This window comes from Nelumbo lutea, chromosome 7 (assembly GCF_056320005.1).
Source record: "Nelumbo lutea isolate HS-2025 chromosome 7, American lotus-T2T, whole genome shotgun sequence".
Classification (NCBI taxonomy): Eukaryota; Viridiplantae; Streptophyta; class Magnoliopsida; order Proteales; family Nelumbonaceae; genus Nelumbo; species Nelumbo lutea.
Window position 1 is genome coordinate 11,748,265 of NC_142690.1, and position 24,952 is coordinate 11,773,216.

The 24,952-nt window shown below is 40.8% G+C and overlaps 1 pseudogene; it reads right to left on the minus strand.

Moving 5' to 3' along the window:
- Positions 1–18,210: 18,210 nt before the first annotated feature.
- Positions 18,211–24,674, minus strand: LOC148845112 (wall-associated receptor kinase 2-like; annotated as a pseudogene).
- Positions 24,675–24,952: the final 278 nt, after the last annotated feature.

The window sequence follows — 24,952 nt, forward strand, 5'->3', positions numbered from 1 at the left end:
GAGTGCAGCCAAGCTCAAAGGAGCGCAGCCCCTCCCATGATCCAACCCATAGAGCCGAACAGCTAGCCCACCAAGGAGTCAGCCTTCACATAGGACATTGGGGGCGAACTCCCCCCAGCCAGATGGTGAGCACTGCAGTTTAAGAGGTACGACGGATCCATGGACCCTACTAACCACATCGAAGCCTTCAAAGCCCAGATGAAGCTTTACGGCTCGTCCGAAGGCTTGATGTGCAAAGCATTCATGGAGACTCTTAAAGGAGTAGCTGGAGAAATAGTTCTATCCATGGACCCCACTCCTCCCTTTCCTTGCACTCTATCCCCTCCTAGGTGCAGTTGGAGAGCCAGTTCCTGGCATAGTTCACGGCCAGTAAAAAGCACTGGAAAACCTCGGCAAGTCTCATGCTAGTGTGGCAAAGGAAGGGAGAGTCCCTCAGAGAATACCTCGCCAAGTTCAACGGTGAAGCCTACAGGTTCGGTCATTGAAATAGTCAATGGCTGTCACAGCCATCCAGCACAATCTACACCCCTCGTCGTTCAACTTTTCAATCTCCAAGAATCCTCCTCAGACTATAGTCACGTTGATGAATCGTGCCCAAAAATACATCAACACCGAAGAAGCGCAAGCGTGGTAGAGGAGTGAGGAGGAGCAACCTAGTAGAAAGATGAGAGATCCCAACAACCACAAGGCCAAAAGGGCAGATAGGGACAGCAAAAGACAAGACCACTAGTCAGATGGAAGATCGAAGTCACCGAGCCGACCTACAAAAATTCCGCGCTACTGAACACACCGCAGTCTAAGATTATGTTGCAGATTCATGACTGCAACTATGTTAGATGACCCGAGAAGATGAAGTCCTAGAGCAACAAGAGGAAACGGGACAATATTACGAGTTCCACTGGGACCACGGCCACAACACAAACAACTACTATGATCTGCGCCACCACACTGAGGACTTGATCAAGTGCAAGTACCTCGGGGGGTTCATTGACAACAAGGACAAGAAGGCAAAAGAAGAACCGTGCCCGACTGCTAGGCCTCTATCCTGAGCTCCTCCAGCCAAGGTCATCGCAATAATGTCATGAGAGATGGCTGCTAAAGGGGAGAGCAGCTCGGGCCATAAAGCGTATCTGTGGTTGCTCGAGGTTGACGATAGGGAGCAGAAAAGAAAGCGAGGGAACCGATCACCTTCACAGAGGACGACCTCCGAGGTGTCCAGACTGGTGTGTCCGGAAGCGCGTTGTTAATCACTCCGAAACACCAGTTTAAACATTTATAATTTTTCCATTTCTCACAAAAAAATATAAATGTAGTAATTGGATGAGAACGGGTCATCTCCACAGGGAAGCAAGGGAAAAATAATCATGTACTTAGATCCAGGAGAAGAGAACGCAAGTGGGAGTTTCAAAAATAAAAAAATTAATTAATTAAAAAATAGAATTCATTAAAACCAAATTCGAACTGTACTCAGAATAACAAATGCATCAAAATAAATAAATAACACAAACTACTAAATTAAAGAAACAAAAAAATGTCTGACAATCTTGTCAGAGGTAGTAGTTTTCGGATTTCTCCTTCCACCCTCGAACTTCTCGAGATAGGTCTTTCGTCTTACTTGGCCGAATTTCAGATCTACAGAAAATAAATAAAACACAAATTAAATCTAATAAAAATAAATTTACAGGAAGGAAAAAATAACTAGAAATTAAAGAACATAAAATAATTCTAAAATTGAAGAAAATATGGTTGGGATTCAAATCCAGAGGTGGCAGTAGTGGTGTTGGCGAACTGCAAGTAGGAACCCCTCCTCTTGCTTGGGCATCCTCCTCTTCCTCTACCCTTGAATTTCTCAAGATTAGTCTTCCTTCTTGCCTGGGTGAATTGACCAACCCCTTCTACAGGGCCTCTAGGACCCTTTTTATAGAGAAGGGTGGAACACAACTGGAAATAGGGAGAAAGATGGGGGATGGAAGCTAGGATTTAGCAAAGTTAGGGACGCCCTAGGGTTTCTAATAGATGGCTAAGATGGTTTTGGAGTGATCCTAGGGCTGAGAATGGAAGGAAATGGCACCCAATATTATGTAGGGCTGAGATTTGGACACCCAGAAATGGAGGGTGTAGATTAGAACATCTAGGGTTAAGATTAAAAGAATAGGTGGTGCCCTAAATTGAATGGTTGGGATATATTTTGGAGGGAGTGGTTGAGTTTTAATGCTAGGAAGCTAAATGGTAAGGATTATCAGAATAGGTGGCACCCTAGGGTTTAAAAGCTATAAAGGAGAGCCCTAAAATGAGTGGTTGAGATTAAAAGAGGTGGAGGGTGGAGATTAAACACCTAAGGGCGGCTAGGGTTTGCTAAGAGTGAAAAGATTAGGTTAAAAAGGCTCCCTATGGTTTGCTAAGGAGAGGGGAGCATGGTAATACAATAGGATTAGCGCCAACTGGGTTTAGCAGATAGGAGGCGCCCTCCTATTCTCAGTTCATTACAAAAACACCCCTCTCTCAGCTAGTCTTCACACCAGCTTCCCAAAAACTGCACTTCAACATAGAAAACTTCTCAGTTTTCTACATAATTTGCACATAGACCCTTAGTGGTCACATAATTGATTTTAATTGGGAAAATGGTACACTTTGACTATTTTATGGTCAAAAATACCCCTGAATTGATGCCTTTTAGGCATCAAAATGCAGGGTTATCACAAACCCGCGCTAGGAGAAGAAAAGATTGAACCGAACTGGAAAGGATCTTATAGTGTAACCAAAGCGCTTGGGCCTGGTACTTACAGACTAGAAGACCTTGACGGAAGGCCTGTACCAAGGAGTTGGAATACTGGAAATCTGATAATGTACTATCAATGAATCTACACCAATAAAGAGAGCCTTTCTACAATTAGTTGCACAATACACACTGCACACACAGCATAACACATACTACACAGTACACTCCACGCGATGAGCACTGCCTAGTCGACCCCTAACGGTTAGACCATCCGTGTACCGACTCGGCCAACCCACAATGGCCAGAGCCTGCAATGCATAGCCATGCGCTAGCTCAGCAGTGCATAGCCAACCAAGCAATCCGACTCGCCTTGTAATGGCCAGAGCTAGAGCGGGGAAGAACACTCCCGCCATCAAAGGCCGGAGGGCGGTCACCAAACTCCGCACACTTTGCTAATGAACCGTCATATCAGAGTTAGCTAATGAATGGCCAACCCATGAAGAGCATGAAGATCCTTAAGACCAGATCCAAACTGAGCATCCCCAAACAATGAGAGCTCGAAAGCATCTCGGCTAGCGAAAGCTGAGGACTGAAGACCTCGACCAAGAGAAGGCCAAAGCTCATGACTAAGTTCGATAAGATAAAGGATAATTACAAGTGTTTTTCCATTAATTTTGAAAATAATTACAAGTATAAAATCTCGATGCCAACACCCGATTTTTGTTCGGTCCGCCACTTGAACCTTCAATTCAGCCCCAAAGCTCCCAAATTCACTAATAAACCTGACTGATACCTATCTGATGGCCTTGATTAACCACCAATTACACCTCAACTACTAGATCAGATACAACCGTCAGACCCAATACCTCCCAAGACACCTACTCATAAAATTCCAGCTCAAAATTCCTCTGTTCACCCATTCATCAAGCGAAGAATCCATTCCGATGCCTCTCGTTAACATAAGACTCAGAACCCAGATCCCCTTCACCTTAACACATCTGAACCAATCAAACCATGCCATTAAGCTCTAGACATGTCAAAACACCTACTCATAAAATTTTACCCCCAAATTCTCCCACTCACCCTTCTATCAAACCAAGATTTCGTTCTGAAACATGTCATTGACCCAAATTCCTATGATCTTAACCCTATAAGATTGATCAGACCTCATCGTCAGATTCCAGACACCCCCAAATATCCATCTATGAAAACTCAACCCAAAATACCTTTGTTTACCCTTCAACCACACCAAGATTCCATTTCAAGGTCCTAGATTGACCAGATTACAAATCTGCCCCATTCAGGCCCAGTTAGCTCAATCTAATCTTACCAATCACCTTAGACTATCCAAAATTCCTACATTGTGAAATTTCATCCAAAGCAAACCTTGTTTGCCCCTCGATCATACAAAGATTCTGTTTGAGACCCTAGATTAACCGAATCAAGCCCTTTCCAGATCTTCCCAATCTGGGACCATTTGGCCCAATCTTATCCCACCAATCAACTCAAAATGTCCAAAAACCCCAATCTATGAAATTTCATCCAAGAATACCCTCATTTACCCTTCAATCTAAAAAGATTTCATTTCGGCCAGTCTCACTGACCCCAACACGTACGACCCTACTATGCAGTCAAACCCATCTCAACCCACCTTTTTTTGGCCCAAAAATCCCCACCATTGAACCAGAAGACCCAATTTGATCCTCCTAGACCTGGTTTGTTACATTTTTTCAAAATTATGAAAATACCCCTAAAAACCGCAAAATTACAAAACTGTTATTACTACTATTATAAATACAGCCCTAAGTTTTCAATTTTGGGGCATCGACTATTCACCTCCCCCTTCCTCTCGACAGAGTGGCGGTGAACCAGTGATGACAACTAACATCCGAGCTCCTCTCCCTCCCCACCTCTCTCTCCCTTCTTCTTCTTCTTCTCTATTCCACTAGCAGCGGCGACATTCTTCAGTACTTCCCTCACATTTCTTTCTCTCCGCCATTCTCCCATTAAAGATTTGTTGTTCACCTCCCCTAACCTTGCAACACCCAAATTGTGGCTACAATAGTCCCCTCCACCACTTCTCTCTTGCCATTGTCATTGATTGGACCTTCCTCTCTCGTCATTGCAACGGCGTGTTTGAACCCAGCCAACAACAACTCAGCGTTCACAAATTATGTCAACTAGAATGACTTACTTGCATAACCGAATGAACCAAGAATGTGCAGTCTGATGTAGTTAATCTTAAGCATTTCCCATATATCTCTTAACAACCCAACAGCATTCAATGTTCTAAGGCTACATCTAGGTAATAACCTTACCTCACACTTAAGGGATTGACATCTTATAGATCGGGAAGACAAAATGATGCCTGAAGGGATTGACATGCTTTCATATCTTATCCTTGTGAGTGCGAGAACATTCGTGCTTTCCGATATCTGAAGGGAATGACATGCTTCCTCAACACATCCAGCTAACTAATCGAGTCCAAATGTAAGGGTTCTAATAGAAAAGGGGTGGGGTTTCCAATCCTTTTGTTCAAGGCCTTGCATCCAAATTGATTTGGTCTGAAAGTGAAGAGGAGTGTTATTCATATCCTTCTCGGTTGCCAAAGAGAATAAATTCTCAGCTCAAATTTGACTCCAAATTTTGTATACAGAACGAATAAGGATTTCGCGTTCACACTGACTAGAGAGAGGGGTGCCTAACCCCTTCCCTCTCTCTCTCTCAACTTACCTAGATTAGCCCTATCCTGGCCAATTGATATGGACTTATTAATTTTGAAATTTTATGAAATTTGAATCTAAAAGGCCCATCACACCGAGTTATGTATTTTGATGGGTGGCAACTTCATATATCATCCATGAAGTGAACAACCGGTAAAGGTATTTGTTCGACGTTCACACTCAGCATACCGAGCGGAATACATAGCAAAAAAAAAAGGGAACAAACACCAACAAGGCAGGGTAAGAAGAAAACATCAGAAGGGCAAAACAAAGTCAAATCAACAATAGTAGCAGCGGACAACCACCTCAGTCTGCGGCCTCCTCAAGCACCTTGGGCATGTCAACGGTGGCAGTGTTATCCTCAGCAGGGGTATCGGGATCATAAGGGCTCAAGCCCTACACGACCTCGTCTCCTAGGAGCGTGCGACGAAGTCATCCATCTCGTTCTAGTATTCCATTGAAGCCTTGAACTTGGTAATGGCTTCCTCCCTTGTCCGGGTCGCCCTTTCATCGGCCTCTCTCCGTAGCTTCTCCCGCATCTCCTTCTTCTCGGTGATGCGCCCCTTCAACTTGTGGACAGTTTCAAACCGCTCATCTATGTCGCGCTTCAGCTCGGTATTCTCATCCTTAGTGTGACCGACTGTGCACCCGCAACCTCAAGCTTGGCCAACGAGCCTTCATGTGTTCAACCTCGGCTTGACTAGACTCATAGAGGTGCTGCCGCCGCATTGACTGAAGACAACCGATCATTGTGATTGCCGAGCAAGCATTATGCAAAGAGAAATGAAGTATCGACACACCAATATTAACCGACCAAAGCAGAATAACCAACACAAGCAAGGACTTACTGACACGGCTTGAAGCATGAACACACACTCTAGGGCACCACTTGTAGACTCCGCCACCTCCCGCCTCATGGCCAGCATCAAAATGCCGCAGAGAAGCTGCTCAGCAATGTCCTCCATCCCTAGTCCATCCACGGTTTGGACGTTCCACTGCGGCACGTGCACGGCCGAACTATTATCGACATTCACCACGTGCCCCTTCATCCGAGATTTGTGATGTTCATAGTAGACCAAATGAAAGACTACCATGTCAGTGGGCCTCACTCGTCTAGGTGCGGGACAATTATTGGTCCTCAGTTTGGCTACGTGCAATCCTCAAATATATGTCTACGTTGCGATCATTTGGGTGCAATTGGATGAAGTGTTCAATTAAATTCCTAGGGTTTATGATGATTCATAAGGAAGCCATCTTAGAAAAGCCTTTTCCTCGAACTATCAAAGATGTACAGCGTCTCATAGGTCATCAGATCGCTATTCTCAATATGTACATGTCATTGTTTGCATTATGAAGCCTATCCTTTTTCAAAGTCCTTAACTAGGCAAAGAACTTCTAATGAATCAAAGAATATGAACAAGTCTTTCAGTAGCTAAAACAATATATATGCTCGCCTCTTTTGTTAACTAAATTGATCCTTAGTAACAAATTATCATTGTATCTTTCAATTGGAGGCAAGGTGCTCAACTCTGTTCTCATTAAAAAAGAAGACGACATACAAAATCCTAAATATTACACCGACAAGGTATTTTAAGGCATCGAGAGCAAATACCCAAACTTGGAGATAATAACTCCGACCCTTGTGACCTTGGCAAGCAAGTTTTGACCTTGGCATTCCATTAAAGCCCAAGTATTAGCCAAGTCAATTGCAGAGTACACCTAGCCTATGATCATTTATGACCCAGCCCCACCTGGTTAGGGCATCGCACCCAGCCATGATCATCCTCTAGTCTAACAACAATCCAAGTTTCACCCCAATTGTTGATGAACCGGCAATTGAGATTGTCGTATGCCCATCATTTAGAAAGCACCGGAACAAATCCAAAAGAAAAAAAAAGCAAGGCAAACAACACTCGACCTTTAATAATGGTTCCAATAGGAGCTAATAATGTTAGCTCATGTCTACTTGTAGGACAAAAGTATGGATCCATCTTATGCCTACTGACTATTGCCCTTTTAAGCAAGAGAAAAACCGAGTAATATTTTATATATAAAATAAAGAAATTTTAAGTAGCTATTATAATAATTTAACATTTTCGTCATTTGGAAAGATGAAAGTTTATAGAAATCTTTATTCCAAATGAGTGTTAAGGGGTAATTGTCACCGATCCCATAATATAGGGGTCTTTATAATTGACCCTTTCAATTTTATTTGCCAAGTGTAGAAATCAGCAACTTGGGAAGACCTCTGGTACATTAGTTTCATTTTCCTCTATACTTCCCTTGGTTTATCCTATCAAGCATCCATTGATGAATTCATCTTAGGGGAGGAAACAGGAAAGTAAGGCCGAGTCTGTTGTATAAAAGACATTTCACACTGAATTATTTGAAATGTGAATCGTTGAAAATTAAAAAACGTATTTATTGATGTAATATTACATTATAGGTCGATGTAAAATCTCATCATAAGTGATATTTTTTTACATTAATTTACAATATAAAGTTCCACTTCATCCAAATATATACCAACAAATCTGAACCGAGGTGGAGTATTTATACTATAAACAAACACCGACAATACTAAATCGATAATAAGATTTTACACTGATGAGGTTTTACAATACAAACAAACGCACCCTAAATTAGACGATAGCAAAAATTTCTCTCCTTGAATGAAGTCTTGCAAGGCCAATCGGTGGTAGGCCAGTTGATACGCTCCCAGGTTTGTGGATATGTGGGGATCAAATCCAGTTGTGTCACAACACTGTATCACTGATCCACATCTAAAGCTGACACTTTTGTAGTTTTGTTTATAAGCATACATCTTTGGAAAACCAAATTTCCTCTTGCAGACTTTGAGCACTCTACCCAAAGAGTTTCGTGTAACTTTATTGCGACTCTTTTAGAACTCCAAATTATAGAAAATTGATAAAATACAATATAGAAATAAAAAATATAAGAGAAACAGAAATTACAGAAAAATAAAAATGAAATTGAAAAATATAAGAAAAATACAGAAAATTGCAAACAAAAAGTAAAAGAGTAAAATATAAAAATAAAAATAAAAAATACAAAAAAACATAGAACTTAGATAAACACTTTCATAATTTTATATTTCTTGATGGGATAAGAGCAAAGTGCTGGAATATATAAAGTTTTAAGGTGGGGCTTTGTTGCAAATTAAAAATTTGCGTGCGTTCAAAAAGTACAATGTCTTAAGTCTTTTCTTATCCTTTAGTAAATCACAATCTCTATTTCTAACATAAAAAAAAAAAAATTGTGAACCACACAAATAACAATCTATCACACCAAACTTGTTTATTTGAGCTAAACTTAGTTTGCAAGGAGTACATAAACAAATATTACGATGCAAATGCCTATAAAATAATACAAAACGCAGCGCAATAACAGCTTAAAGGAATAATAAAGAATTGATGTACTTCCCATCGTTTGTTGGTTTCTACACTCGCCAAGTTGCTAGTGGCATAATCAGATAGCGTCACACCTTTACATTAATAAATGAGTATGACGACGACTTTCAGTTGATTTATTTTTGGGGTTTTTATAGTTAACTAAACTTCACCTCTAGAATTCATAGCAAAATCGTAACAACAATCTGTCACACCAAACCTGTTCATGTCAGCTTAAAGGAATAATAGAGCGCAATAACAGTTGTTTTCTGAGTTTTTATTTTGCAAAATAAGTGTTGACGTACTTCCCAAGTTCCGATTCTTTGTTGGTTTCTACACTCGCCAACTTGCTATTCACATGATCACATAGCGTCACACACTCACACCTTTACATTAAATGAGATTGATTACGACTTTCAGTCAATTTATTTTTGGCCATACGATTATATAAACTTCGTCAATGGAATTTGAGATAAAGTCTTTGATGAGGGATAATTTGGCAACTTCAATTAAGTGATAACAAGTGGAGCGATTGAATAATATAGTGATACTTCATCACAACCTAGAATCTTAGTCATCTCGGACACTTTGGAACATTCAGCTAGACTGATTTAAGTAACTCACTACATTTACCAACCGAGGCACACAATTCACTATATCTCCTCGGGATCACGGTATACAAGTTTTATCAGCTTACTCGGAATCTATATTCGAGTGCGAAGCTAACTCCAAGTTAGACAGGCCAATGATCTCACACACGTATCGTGAGGCTCACAGTAGGTTTCCTATATAAAGGCTTTATCTCCGGCCTCACAAAGTAAGTGAGATTTAGTTCTTGCATTCTCTTACTTTCAAACTCTCGACTCTCTCAAATCTCCATCACTAATTTAAGCATCAAAGTGCCCACACCAGGTAAAAGTACCCCGGAACACTCTGATTGTTTTGTCTTGCAGCTCAACTAGGCGGCTTCACTAGCCCTACGTCTGAGCTGTCCTTCAACAGAAAACGTTCAGATCACGCATCATCAATTGGCGTTGTCTATGAAAACACGCAACAAAAGTCGTATTCTCACTTCCTTGCTACTTTTACTACTTCAATGGCATCATTAAGTAACAACTAACCTGCCAATAACAACAACAACAACAACCACATCACAGGGGGGCAAGACTAGCCCGAAGCACACCCTAAAGTTCCTTCTGTGATCATTGGGCAATTCACACTACCCTTGACTCTACTTGGCATAACAACAATGCCAAACTAGTCCTTCCCTCTACACCAAGTGAACGCACGTCTTCCTCCAGTTGAGCCATCAATGGTTACTACTGGGATCGACATGCATCAATTAAACGAATTGGTGCAATATGTCTGTGGCATGAACCTGCAGATGCGAACATGGAGGAAAGATTTGCCGCCTTGATGCAGCAACAACCTCACCATCAGCAACAACAATAACAGAACCAGCAACTCGGTAACCAACAACCCAACCACCAAAACTAGGACTAGGTTCTAGACCCTCGTCATGCTGACGATTGGAACCAAGTCCCGATAGAAGAGCATAGCCTTGCTACAGCACAAATCGGGGCACGAAGGCAATAGCTTGATCGAGTCGTCGGGGAGAAGGCGTTGCCAACGTGCACATCACAACATCGGAGAAGCCACCTAGGCCTTCCCTCTGCAAAAAGTGAACACACCTCTTCCTCTAGTTGAGCCATCAGTGGTTCATGCTAGGATCGAAGTGCATTAGTTCAACAAATTGGTACAGTATGTCTATGGCATGATCATGTAGATGCGGACGTGGAGGAAAGATTTGCTGCCCTAATGCAGTAATAGCCACACCTGCAACAACCTTAGTAGCAGCAACAACAACAACAGAACCAGTAGCCCAGTAACCAATAGCCTAGCCACCAAAACTAGGACCAGGTTCTTGACCCTCGTCATGCTGACGATCAGAACCAGGTCTTAGTCGAAGAGCATAGCCGAGCTACAACACAAATCGGGGCACAAAGGTAACATCTTCACCGAGGCGTTGAGGAGAAGGCGTCGCCAACGTGCACATTACAACATTGGGAAAAGCCACCTCACTCCCACCAACAACGGGGACACAAATATGAAATGAGAGGTGAGCCATGTTGCTGCTTGTCCAGTAGCATAGCTGGTTACCTGCACTTGAGATCCCCACTTGCACTTGAGATCCTTATGGCCCCACAGCCTAAGGACTTTAAAGCCTTGAGCCTAGAGTCTTACGGTAACACTACAAACCTGGTCAACCACATAGATAGTTTCCAAGCCTTGATGTAGCTTCACAAGAAAATGATGTGAGCCTGTGTATGGCCTTCCCAACGAACTTTTGGGTATAGCTCGGATGTGGTACTCGAGACTGATCAGGGGCTCAATCAAAAGCTAGAACCAGTTCGCGGATCTTTTCACGATGCACTTCACCACTAGCAAAAGGTGTCTGAAGTCAACAACTTGCCTATTGAACGTGGTCCAATGACCAGACAAGAAGCTTCGAGACTACATCAAGAGGTCCAACTTGGAGCACTTCCAAATTCCAAACCTTGACTCGGTAGTCCAGCTCACTGCAATGGTCAATGGCGTCCACCACTTCGACTTGCGTTGGGAAATTGAGTTGAACCCTCCATCTTCCATGGAGGAGTTCCTCCACTAGGCCGACAAGTTCACCAAGGCGGAGGAGGTGATGGGATCCCAATTAGAGCTGACCAAGAAGAGGAAGCGAGTTGAAGAAGTGGGAAGCAGCAAGCAGTGGCGCAAGAGTAAGTCACTAAAGAGAAGAAGTCGATCACCCCACAACAGGAGAAGTAGGTTGCCAAGAAGGAGAAGCAGGTCCCCCCATAGGAGTTCCAAATAAAGTAGTAGGTCGCCATGAAGGAGAAGCAGGTCCCCCCACCGGAGTTCCAAATTGGGCTAGCATTTAAGAACCCCTCCAGTCCAGAACCGGAGTTACACAACCCTCAATCCCAAAAGAGGATAAATTTTGATGCAAATAAAAACGGCATAGTATATGAGATGGCCTCCCAGGATGAAGGCGACCCCACCAACAGGAACACGAATAAGTACTATCACTTCCATTGTGATATAGGCCACGACACTGAAAACTGTAGAAACCGTAAGGACAAGATCGAGGAGTTGATTTGTCGTAGTTACCTGAAGTGGTTCATCAAATGTGACAACCGGAGCTGACGCAGATCCATTATCCACACGACGATGCCCTCATTGTCAAAATGATAATTAATGACTTCGAAGTAAAGCGAATTCTGATCGACTCTAAAAGTTTAGTCGACATCCTTTTTCTAGACACCTTTGAGAAGATGAAGCTTGAGAGGAAGGATCTACATCTAGCTGGCGTCTTACTCATTTGGCTTCAACGGAGACATGATGAGGCCTCTAGGGCGGATTAAAGTGCTAGTCATAGCATGTTTGGAGCCGAATTCAGTCTATTTTGAGCATAACTTCCTGGAGATCACGACTCCGTCCCCTTACAATGCCATCCTAGGTCAGCCTATCCTGCATGCTATGGAGTAGGTAGTACGAGGCAACCAGCTGGAATCGCACAAGTGCTACGTGGTGTCGCTAAATGGAAAGGGAAAACTAGCAGAAGATGTCAACCTGGAGCTGCTTCCTGAGAACACCGATGAACGAGCCCATTCAATGGAGGACACTGTCTTGGTCCTAGTCTTAGACACCAAGCCCGAGAAGATGGTCCAGATCGAAGCTCGCCTTGTAGAACCACTTCGGTCACAACTGGTAAGTTTCTTAGTAATTTAGATGCTTTGGTATGGTCGGTAGTAGAAATGCCCAACATAGACCCCTTTGTCATTACTCATAGACTTAATGTGGACCCTATAGTTAGACCAATCAGGCAGACGAAGAGGAACCTCTCCCAAGAGAGGTTGAGGATAGTTGACGAGGAGATCGGAAGCTTCTCGCAGTAGACTTTGTTAGAGAGGTCTAGTGTCCGAGTTGGGTAGTCAACCCAATGCTTGTGAAAAAAGCAAATGATAAGTAGTGCATATGCATCAACTACACCGACCATAATAGAGTTTGCCTAAAGGATAATTATTTGCTCCCGGTAAGTATGACCTCGGGGTACGAGTTGATAAGTTTCATGGACGCTTACTCTGGCTATAATCAGATCCAAATGAACCTGAAAGACCAAGAAAAGATTGGCTTTGTAACTGAACTGGGCTTGTGTTGTTATAAAGTAATGCCCTTCTTATTGAAAAACGTTGGAGCAACTTTCCATCAACTTGTAAATAAAATTTTTTCACCATTAATTGACACTAAAATCGAAGCCTATGTTGATGACATGGTCATGAAGACCCAATTTTCAAATTCTTTAATTTCTTATTTAAATTCTATTTTTGAAATTCTAAGAAATTTTAACATGAAGCTCAACCCGAACAAGTGTGTCTTCAGGTCATATCGGGCAAATTCCATGGCTATATAATGCACCGACGTGGCATGGAAGCCAACTTGTATAAAATCCAAGCAATCCTAGATATGAGACCACCTTGGTCAATTAAGGATGTACAAAAATTAACAGGTTGGATAACCACCCTAAACCAATTTATGTCTAAGTTGGCTGGGCAATGTCTCCCATTCTTTAAGGCCATAAAGAAAAATGAAGACTTTGTGTGGAATAAGGAGTTCCAACTCGCATTTGACGAGCTTAAAAGGTACTTCAGTTCACCTCCACTACAGACCAGACCATAACCCGAAGACGAGCTAAAACTCTACCTCTCGGCGAGTGACGATTAGCTCGGTACTAATTAGAGAAGTAGACAGGGTTTAGCGACCCATCTACTATATAAATAAAGTGTTGAATGCAGCTGAGACTAGGTAGCCCAACATTGAGAAGTCGGCCTTTAGTTTTGGCAGCTCGGAAGTTGCACCCTTACTTCCAATCCCATACTGTCGTAGTCCTAACTAACCAACCTTTGAGGCATGTTCTTTAGAAGCCCGAGGTTTCGGGAAGGTTAATGAAGTGGGTCATCGAGCTGAGTGAATATGATATCCGGTTTGAGCTACGCCCAACAATTGAAGCACAGGTCCTGGCCAACTTTGTCGCCAAGTGCATGTTCAGCACGCCGACCCTTGGAGTGGCTAAGCATGCTATCACATCGGAGGCATCAACTAGTGTGGCACCTATCCCGGCCTTGGGAGTCCCGGCCTGGAACGATGAGCCCTAGATCCTCTATGTCAACGACTCGTCTAATCAATGTGAAAGCAGAGTTAGGTTGTTGCTTTACAGGCCAAGCAAGGTGAAGTTGGAGTATGCCCTCTAGTTTGAATTTGAAGCATCAAACAACGAGGCAAAGTATGAGGCACTGATAGTCGGGCTGACTTTGGCAAAGGAGGTCAGTGCAAAACACATTGTGGTATGCAACGATTCTCAACTGGTGGTAAACCAGGTGAGTGGGCAGTATGAGGCCTGGGAGCCTGCCATGTCGGCCTATTTGGCCAAGGTGTGAGAAATCTTGCCCAACTTTCACTCTTGGTATATTCAATAAATACTGAGGATTGAGAACACAGAGGCCGATGCTCTTTCAAAGCTAGCCAGTGCAACAAAAATCACAAGGAGAATGGTCTATGTTGAAGACCTACCATGGCCAAGTATAGAGAGGGTGGTAGAAGAGGTCGCTCCTATTTTGGTAGTAGAATCGAGCTGGATGAATTCACTCATTGAATATCTATGTCACAAGACCCTACCAACAAACTGCAATGCAACTCGGAGGGTAGAGCGGAAGTCAGCTCGCTACATCATCATTGGGGAGTAGTTGTACCACAGGTCTTTCATGCTCTCCTACTATTACTAGACTACGATGAAATTGGACACACTCAAACTCGTTCAGACATGTTATAACTGCTAGAGGCATGCTAACATGCCACATCAACCTACCGCTGACCTGAAGTACCTAACCATCCTATGGTCATTCACTCAATGGGGGATAGACATCCTCGGTCCCTTCCCACCTACGACCGGGCAGAGAAGGTTCTTGGTCACCATAGTTGACTACTTCACAAAGTGGGTGGAAGTTGAGCCACTGGTGTAAATCACAACCTAGAATGTACAAAACTTCTTCTAAAGGAACATAGTGTGCAGGTTCGGACTCCTAAAGGTGCTGATATCGGACAACGGGAAGCAGTTCGAGAATATCAAGTTTCAAAATTGGTATGCCGAGATGGGGATCCAGCAAAACTTCACCTCAGTAGCTCATCCCCAAGCAAACAAATAGGCCTAGGTAATGGATAGGGAAATCCTCTACAAACATAAATCTCGGCTTTCTTGAGCTAAGGGTTTGTGGGTAGACGAGCTGCCCAACATTCTTTGGGTCTACCAGACTATGATCAAAATGGCAACCGGAGAAACCCCCTTTAATTTGACATACGGAACGGAGGCAATCATCCTTGCTGAGATCGAGTTGCCCACCTTATGGTTTGAGGCGTATGACGAGGAGGACAACGACGACAAGCTACAGGCGAACCTTGACTTAGTGGAAGAAGTCCAAGACCTGGCCTATATTTGGACCGTGACCTACTAGTTACAAGTAGTTCAATACTATAATGCCCGAGTCAAGAAATGCCACTTTCGAGTTAGCAGCCTAGTACTTCAGAAAGTTTTGGTACCTGAGCTCGATGTAGGTAAGTTAGGACTGAACTAGGAAGGTCTCTACAAAGTACTAAGGGTGATCGGTGAAGGAATGTACGAGATCGAGATATTGGAGGGGACACAGGTCCCCTGTGCTTGGAATGTGGATAACTTAAGGAGGAACTACCTTTGAGCTCAAGAGTTCAGCGTCTGCAATGCCACTAACATTGCAAAATTTCACTAAGTATAAAAGACCACCCACCTCGGCAACCTGGTCGAGCCGATCTGCATTATGGGGGCACATTGACTAAACTACATCTTAAAGGGTATGGTAAGTCACTTTTACCATAAAGGTCCCTTATGCCGACCTGGCAATGATGTTGGCAGTTTGATATGCCTAGTTGCTCTAGCACCTAGGCACCTCGGGTTAATCCCATACTTAGTATATTTTTTGTTTAGGTTCGAAAGAAGAAAGAGACGAGGTGTGCAAAAAGTTTACTTCATTGAGCTTAAGTGATTGCATCGTCATAAAAAAAAGAGGAAAATTTCTTAGGCTGAGATCGGAGGCTTGGCACATTACGCATTTATAGGGGGTCCAAGAAAATAGGCAAAAAGGACTCAGACATTCTAGGGATCCTCATTCCCATCTCCAACCACGACGGCAGCTTCTCCTTCGGTAGCATCCACACCGACTTCGACCTCAGCTTCCTCACTTACCCCATCTTCTTCATCCTTGGAATTGGGCTCCAGATTGACCTGATCTGACATTTCATTGGTATAGGCCAAGGACTTGATGAGTGAGAGGTCGAGCTCAGGGTACATCGCTGACCTCACCAACATTTGGCAAAGTTTAATGCCTTGACAAAAAGCACTAGTTTCGAACTCTTCCCTCTCTTGTAAGAAGTCTGGGGAGACTTTGAACTCTTCGATGGCTCGGACCTTGGAAGCTTGGATCTTGTCGAGAAATTGGGCCTTGCGTTCAGCGGGGTGATCATCCTTCTCCTGCAACTCCTACAGCTCATTCCACCCGAGACTGATACTCGCCTGCCGCTGCCTTGTCAATTTTAGCCCTCACCAAATATCACTTAGATTGCTTGACAAGGGAGTGGACCATGGTGTTCATCTACAAAGGAAAACAGAAGCTAAGTATAAAAACACAATTCAAGAATAGCACAATGAGGAAGCTGGAAACTTGCCATCATGAGGAAGTGCATAGCTTTGTCGCCGAGCTCACTAGACTACATGTTAGAAAGGTTGGAAACCTCTTTGGGGAAGATGGCCTCCTTGGTTTTGATTAAGGCAGTCCTAAAGTCCATGATGGTCCGCCTCTCTTCAGGAGCTTCCTTAGATGTTTGGGCCTTGGGTTGCAGAGGGCGTGCCTCGAATGTCAGGGCCACCTCAGTCTCTTGTGAGGGCCTCTCTGCCTGATCTTCCCCGAGCTAAGCGTGTATTTAGCTTTGTATCGTAGACTTTAAGTATTACTAGCAGGTGGGTAAGACCTATGTGCATTGTTTGTTAATTGTTACTACTTGCAAAATTGGACATTAAAAAATCATATAATAACATTAAATATTTATTACTTTCTCGTGATTACTAGTAAATTATTGAAATGCATCGGCACACTAGATTTGTCTTGAAACACGAGATTAAACTTTTATTGTTATTGTTTGACCGTTGAATGGGATTTGAAACCATTAGACGTTAGATAAGTTGATGGGTAGTAGAATTGGGAGAAATATTAAAAAATAAGCATCTGTTTGGCAAATCTTTTTGAGAATATCTTCTTGTACCTTTAACGATCAAAAGATGCATTGAGCTTTTGACATAAGATCTGAATAACCCGAAGACTATTTAGTAGATATGCATCTTTCCATGTAATGGTATATATATATATATATATATATATATATATAAGAACTAGCCATCTTATCAATCACATTCAAGTGTAATAATTAGTATTTACGTGTCTTTCAATATATTTTATGCCTGATAAAATTGTCTAAAACATTATATATATATATATATATATATATATATATATATATATATATACTATCCATCTTATCAATCACATTCAAGTATAATAATTAGTATTTATGTGTCTTTCAATATATTTTATGCCTGATAAAATTGTCTAAAACATTGGATAAAGTATTTATGTGTTTTAATTATTAGAAAAAAGTTTCTTGAAAAATACCATTGAAATAGGTGTATCGACAAATATGATACAAATATACAATATGCCCTATAGGAGGGTATATAGATGATAGATTGAGCAATAACTTGAGAAGTGAAATTAAAAGCCAAGAGGGTGTCCAATGGCCAAACCTCGTGACCAAGTTTATTTAATTAGGAATATATAGTGACTAGCCTGGATGATGCTTTCTTCATTAAAATTTCATGATTGACATCTACAAAGCACAAAACTACTTCAATACATTTAAAACTTAGAGTGAAAGAATTCTTTGGACAGCTAAGTTTGTTTTTACTAAGGCAAATGTTGTTGAATAGTATATCTCACTATATAGAGAGATTGGTTGAAGTCATTGGATTTTAAGTGTTTTTGGGCCCATGTATATAAATATATAATGCCATTCTATTAGCTTCCATCTTGATTCAGGGATTAGACTAGACGATATAAAGCCCTCTTTAGTAAAATCAATGAACCAAGAGCATAAGATGAATACAATACTACCTTTACCAAAGAAGAAAGATGAATACAGGATGGACTACGATTGAATTGATATATTAATTTAACAACAATGGTTGTTCATCTAGTGGGGACCTGAAAGTGTTTTCTGAACTTCTGACCCTAGTCGAAGTTGAACTAGTATCCCACAGGCTTGATGTTTCACTTATGTAGCATTCCACCTCTTCCTCTGTTTTTTGAAAAACAAAATTCTTTTCACACATCCTCAATCCCTCAAGTTCCACTACAACTTCTTTCATTGTAGGCCTTTCCTTCCCATTCAAGTGCAAGCATCTCTTCGTAAGGTTGGCAACTTTTTTGAGCTCATCTTTTTGACCCTCTTGTACAATTTGAGGATCAATAATCTCAAAAAGACGATTTTCTTGTATTGAACAAATAAAATGTGTGATTAAGTTCCTCCCTTCTTGCGGTCTAGTTGAAGAAATTGGTTTTTCACTGGTAAGCAGTTCCACAAGAACTACCCCAAAACTATAAACATCACTCTTCTCTGTAAACTGACTTGATTGAAAGTACTCTGGGTCTAGATAACCCAAGGTCCCTTGTACCGCTGTGGTTATAGGAGTCTTATCAATTGCAATTGACCTTGAAGTCCCAAAATCGGATACTTTTGCTCTATATTTATCATCTAAAAGAATGTTTGATGACTTGATGTCTCTATGATAGATTGGTATGGATGCTGCTGAATGCAAATAGGCAATTGCTCCCGCAACCTCTGTTGCAATTCTTAAGCGATGATCCCATGAGAATGAGAAGTCTTCATTCTGATTGTGGATATTATTGAAAAGGGTTCCACCGGATATGAACTCATATACTAACAAAGGTATTTCAGCCTCTAAACAGCATCCTAACAATTTAACCACATTCCTATGATTAATTTGGGAAAGTAAGACAACCTCATTAATGAATTGTTCTAATTGACTTTCATCTAATAATTTCGACTTCTTGATTGCCACAATTCTTCCATCGGAGAGCATACCTTTATATACTGTGCCTTGGCCCCCTTGACCAAGAATACAGTTCTCATTATAGTGGTCTGTGGCAATTTCTAACTCTTTTGCTGTAAAAATTTTTACTTTCTCAACATTGCCTTCCTCTGCCAAGATTTGTTGTTGTAATAACAAACCACCATTTCTTTTGAAGAAATTTTCTTTGAGTTTCTTGATCCGTCTTTTCTTTAAAACTTGGTACAACCAATAACCACCAACAAGGAGTAAAGTTACACTTAAACCAACACCTGCATAACCATTGAAATTTTAAATTTTACAATTAACATAAAATTAATACCAAATGGAAACTACGAATATTGTAGAACATAATTACCAAAATAAAATCTCTAACCACCAAATATGCTATATATATATATATATATGGACAACAATTTTTGGCCGTTTTTTTTTTTGTTTTTAAAATTTTAAATTTTTTTTTGTCAGAACAATCGGTCTATTTGATCCGAATGATCGGACCGTTCAAGCCGAGAACCGATCCCCATTTAACTCAATAAATCGTAAGACATGGAAAAGAATTTTAAACTAAAACAACGAAATTATTATCCTTTTTTTTTGATAGAAAGAATAAAATAATATAATAGAAAAACATTTAAAAAAAACTGACACCCTCAAGCGGAGAAGCCTATAGTCCACTCCATGGGGAAAGCCAACCCTCCCTCAAAAGATCACATAGCGACACTCTACCACATCCTTGTTGAAATAGAGTAACGTAAGTCGCCACTGACCCAATAAATAAAAAGGAAAAAGAAAAAACAAAACCATCCATTTAACTTCTGCTTCGACTTCTTATCTTGGGATAACGTGAGGAAATAAAAAGATAATGTTGATGCAAGAGATTATAAAATTAGACATCCTTTCTCTTTCAAATAGAGAACTCATTTTTACCATGCAGAAGTAACAGTTGCTGACCACATAGTGATGTAAAAGCTCATAGGATATATGCATAAATTGGACCTTCAAATAATCATCGCCCACTGTTTAATGGAACTAGGTTGCCCAAACTATCACACTCAACTGCGTTTTGATTATGGTAACTTGAAGATGCATGAAGCAAACACTGGGTCTCCTCAAGATTACTTTCATCCCATGGATGTTTGTTCAGTCTCTTCAATCTCTCAAGCTCCATTGCCACCTCCTTCATTGTAGGCCTTTTATCCCCTTTCAATCTTAAACATCTTTTTGCAAGCTTAGTGATTTCTTGGAGTTGATCCGTACTAGCCTCTTGCACCACTCGAGCTTCCAAAATCTCATAAACATTCTCCTCTTTCATGGAAGTAGTGAAATAGGTAGCTAAATTTCTTTCTTGTTCAGGTCTGTCAAATGAAAGTACCTTTCTCCCAGTTATGTTGTTCACCAAGTAATTGAAGAGTTCGATCATCGACCAAAAGGGTATAAATTCTTTCCTTCTCTTTCCTTAGAGAGAGAGAAATGGAAGGAAGGAAAAAAATTCTTTCCTTGCCTTTGAAAAAAAAAAAAAAACAATGGAAAACTCTCTTTTATATAGGTTATTAATTGGATCAATGAAATCCAGACCATCAATTTAGAAGGTACCTTCGTATTGTTGACCCTTGCGGCTACCTTATATCCCACCCCCAGTGGCCTGTCAAGATAAGCAATCTACGAGGTTATATGTTTCCGAAAGGGAGTAGGATAAGGATATCTGGCCTGATCCAGGGGATTCTCATATGCAGGGCAACATAGGCTAAAGAAAAGCGACTCATGACTCCAAATTAAGGCCTCGTTTGGTTCGTGGGAATAGGGGTCTGGAATCGGAACTGGAATAGCCCTTTCCAATTCCAACTGTTTGGTTGGGCGGAATCGAAACCCCATTTTCATTCCTGTTGGAATGGTATTTCCTTATTTGAGGGAATGGCCATTCCCTGCCTCTGATTTGGGAATGAAATCTCATTCCTACTGATTTTAATTCCCATTCTCATTCCTATTTGAACCAAATAGACTATGGGAATGGATCATTCCAGTTCTGATTCTAGAGAATTCTGATTCCAATTCCAACTACGAACCAAAGGGACTCTAAGTTCTTAACCGATGCTATATAGTCACCAAGTAGACTAGTAGTCTCACAACCCAAACCAGTTTAATAGGGCAGCTCACTCTCTGGCCCAAATAATTAAATTCTTGGACTCAGTATATGGAGTGGAGCAGGGCCCCAGCTTGTATTGAACAATATGTAAACTCCTTTTGTTAGTTTATAGCTTTACTTTATTTATCAAAAAAAAAAAAAAAAAACAAACAAACAAACGTAAACGTTCTATTTTGATGTACATAGGGGCGGAGCCAGGGAGGCCCAGGGGAGCCATGGCCGCCTGTGGTCCAAAAATCCCCCATTAGTAATACAATTTTCATGTAAATTTTTCCCCTCCCCCCTCTCCAACCAAATGGTTGGCTCCCTTATAGGCCCATTTATATTTATTCCTTCCTACCTTCCTAATCCACTTTAGGTTTTGGCCCACTTATGAAAATTCCATGGCTCCACCCTTGGATGTACAGTAATTAGAAGGCCAAACCAACGGTTGAACTTGGCTTCTTAATCAGCCGGTCTCACACCTAAAACTGCAAAACCCCAGATTTTTTTTTATAAACTTTCGGGATGGGCCTGGGCCTGTGCCAATCCTTTAGTTAGTAACTCTAGGATGGATCATTAGCTAGTTGTTGAATGTTAAGGGATCTTATCATCATCACCATTTGAGCTTTGTGACATATGGTATAAATCCTATCCAATTTTTCTATTTCGTAATGTTCAGTGCCATATCCATTATTTACTAGTTTCTCTTTAAATAGCCATATCCAATGTTAAATCGAGGATGCTTAAATAATTTCTCATTAGTTCCAGCAAGTCCTTTGTTCAAAGTATTAATATGCACAACACACAAATTCTGTATTGTACAATTCAAAGAGACAATAATCTATTATTTACTAGTTTTGTGGTCTCAGAATTTTATAATAAACATGCTAAGAAGGGTTCTAAAAGTTTTACACCCCCCACCCCCACCAAAAAAAAAAATTATAGTTAGCATTTCTGTGAGTTTGAAAACCAATAACTATCAACCATTTGCTTTTCTACCACACTCATTTTTTTAGATATATTTCTTTTTGATTGTTCAATACTCTCATCCACTGAACATAGTTGGCCTTACAACAATTCTATAGAATTTTCCTTCTATCTAAAGTGGTATTTTCCTATCACATAAGACCCTAGTTGCACATCTCCATTTTTCCTTCTAGCTAAAGTGGTATTTGCCTATCACATAAGACCTTAGATGCACATGTCCATTTTGTCCATCCTACTCTAATTCTATGACTTACATCCTTTTGAATCTATCCTTTGTTATCAATTATTGAGCCAAGGTGACAAAAACAGTCACATTGAATTAAGTCTAAGTCTTGTATCATAAATGTAGCTTTCTCTATACTCTTGTTATTGAATTTACATTGCATATATTCAATTTCAATCCTACTTATTTTGAAACCTCTTGTCTCTAATGTAATTGTTTATGAACCTAAGTTTACATTTGATCCTTCCTTAATTTCACCAGTTAATACCATATTATCAACGAACATAAGGCATCCCGACACCTCTTAAACATCATTAGAGAATGACCCCATACTAAGTACGTGGCTAGTATTCTGATATGTTGTACTCATATATTATGATAAATTTTATTTGACACCTATTTTCTATGTTGTAATTTAGGTTAATATTTTGTTTGATATTTTTTGATAAATAAATTTGTTATTAATTTAAGAGATTAAATCAAGTTTTATTTCTAAATAATAACCCACTTTATGAATCTTATATTATTTGAAATGAGTTTTCTTTTGTTTTTCATTTTAGTGGAGATAACTACCAGTAACTCTTTCTGAGAATGCAAATAACTACATCTTGAAGCTCATGCTTCTTTTTGAATGAATAGACACGTGTCTGAGGAAGGAAGCTTTTGATTGTAAGTGATCATAATAATTTGTTTTAATCTGTAGAGCTCTAGAGATGAAACACTATGAAGCTATAGTGGTGGCATTCTATGATGGACTTCAAATTGCACGCCATATGCAATTTTTGAATATCATTCTTGAAGAAGATGCAACTTGCATATGACTTCCTTGATGCAACTTGCATAAGTTTGATTGCTCGTTAGTTCTGTGCCATGCCAAGCTAATTTCTTCATGCTATATATACATGGTCACCCTCTTCCTTCTTTTTCAAAATCTACAAATGTATCAGACTTACTAACCTAGAATGTTGAATGAAATTGCCTAGGGGCTCTCTTTTCAAAAGAAAATTTACCAACCATTTTATACCTTATCATACCAACCATTTTATACTTATGGTTAGTTGTAGAACCAGAGATTGCTTCAGTGGATGCACCGGTACGATGCAAGTCGTCCTTCCGTCTCCCTCCAAACCAGGTGGGCAGGAGCAGTTGTAACTCCCAGGCGTATTTGTGCAAATCCCTTTACAGTTGTTACTAGCTCCATCGGCGCATTCATTTATATCTGCATCTCATTAATTATCCAAATTGACTCAGTTAGCTAAACTCTGAAGTACAAGAAGTATATTTACTTTTATGTGCCGATCGAATAGTGAAGAGGAAGGAGATTATGTACGTACCTTTGCATCCGTCTTGGAGGTAAGGATTGCCTTGGTAACCTGGGGAACATTTGCAAAGATATCCGAGACCGTTGGGGGAGTCATAACATTCGCTGTTCTTTCCACATGCATAAGATGGGTCGTTTCTTGAAGCATTCTCACACGTATAGTTTTCTATTGCCCAGTCGAGGATGACTGGAACCATTTTTTCATTTCTACCGTAGAAATCCAAATAGCCCAAGAGATCGGGTACTGAGAAGTTGTACCAGTCGGAGTCAACCATGAAAGAGTAGCTGCATGGGTTGAAATCCTCGACATGTGTGTGGTTTTCGAAGCTATAGATGGTTACCTTGAACCTTTTAAACCCCTTTGGTATGGAAGTCTGGCAACAGCCTATCCCTGAACATTACCCATTGATTGGGCTCTGTTGGTCGTTGCAAACCATGGAACATCCACTTTTGAAGTTGCGACCCTTGGAGCCATTTATGTAAGCATATGTGTCGCAGCCGAGAACAGTGAATCTGTTGTGGGTGTCGGAGAAACTATAGGGTCTACTCATCAGATCAAGCGACGGAAGTGACCAGTCTACGTTCTCCGAATTATTGTAGCAATCATAACCTATATAGGTTTTGACGCGCAAACTGCCTAATGATGAGATTTCTAAAACATCAACGTTTCCATTCTTCCCTAAGAACAGCTTCAGAGGGTTGAAACTGTGGTTGCAAGTTACTTCATACAAATATCTGTAGCAATTTTGGTCATCAACCATCCCGAACGGGTAGGGAACGGTGACGTTCACACATTTCTCCTGGCACCCTGTTTTTGTCATTGATTCAGTTGGCGATGCATATATTGCCGTTGGCACAAGGATTTGAAGAAGCAGCAGCATGTTAATAAGAGCCATAGTAGTAAGCCTCAGGTTCATTTGATTTGCTGATCATTCCCTTCCTTATTAATAAGTGAGAAACTTACTGCTAACGCTGGCGGTTTAATTTTCTTTCACTCTCGTGAATTTGTGTTGATTTACCTTATATTAACAGGACATGACAAATAGTAGAAATGTGAATAAACTCAGACAGGAATAAAACTATAAAAGTCAAGTCAACGGGAGGTATGGGGACCCATTGACAGGTTGACAGTTTCAAAGCGATTCTTACCAAACATTCA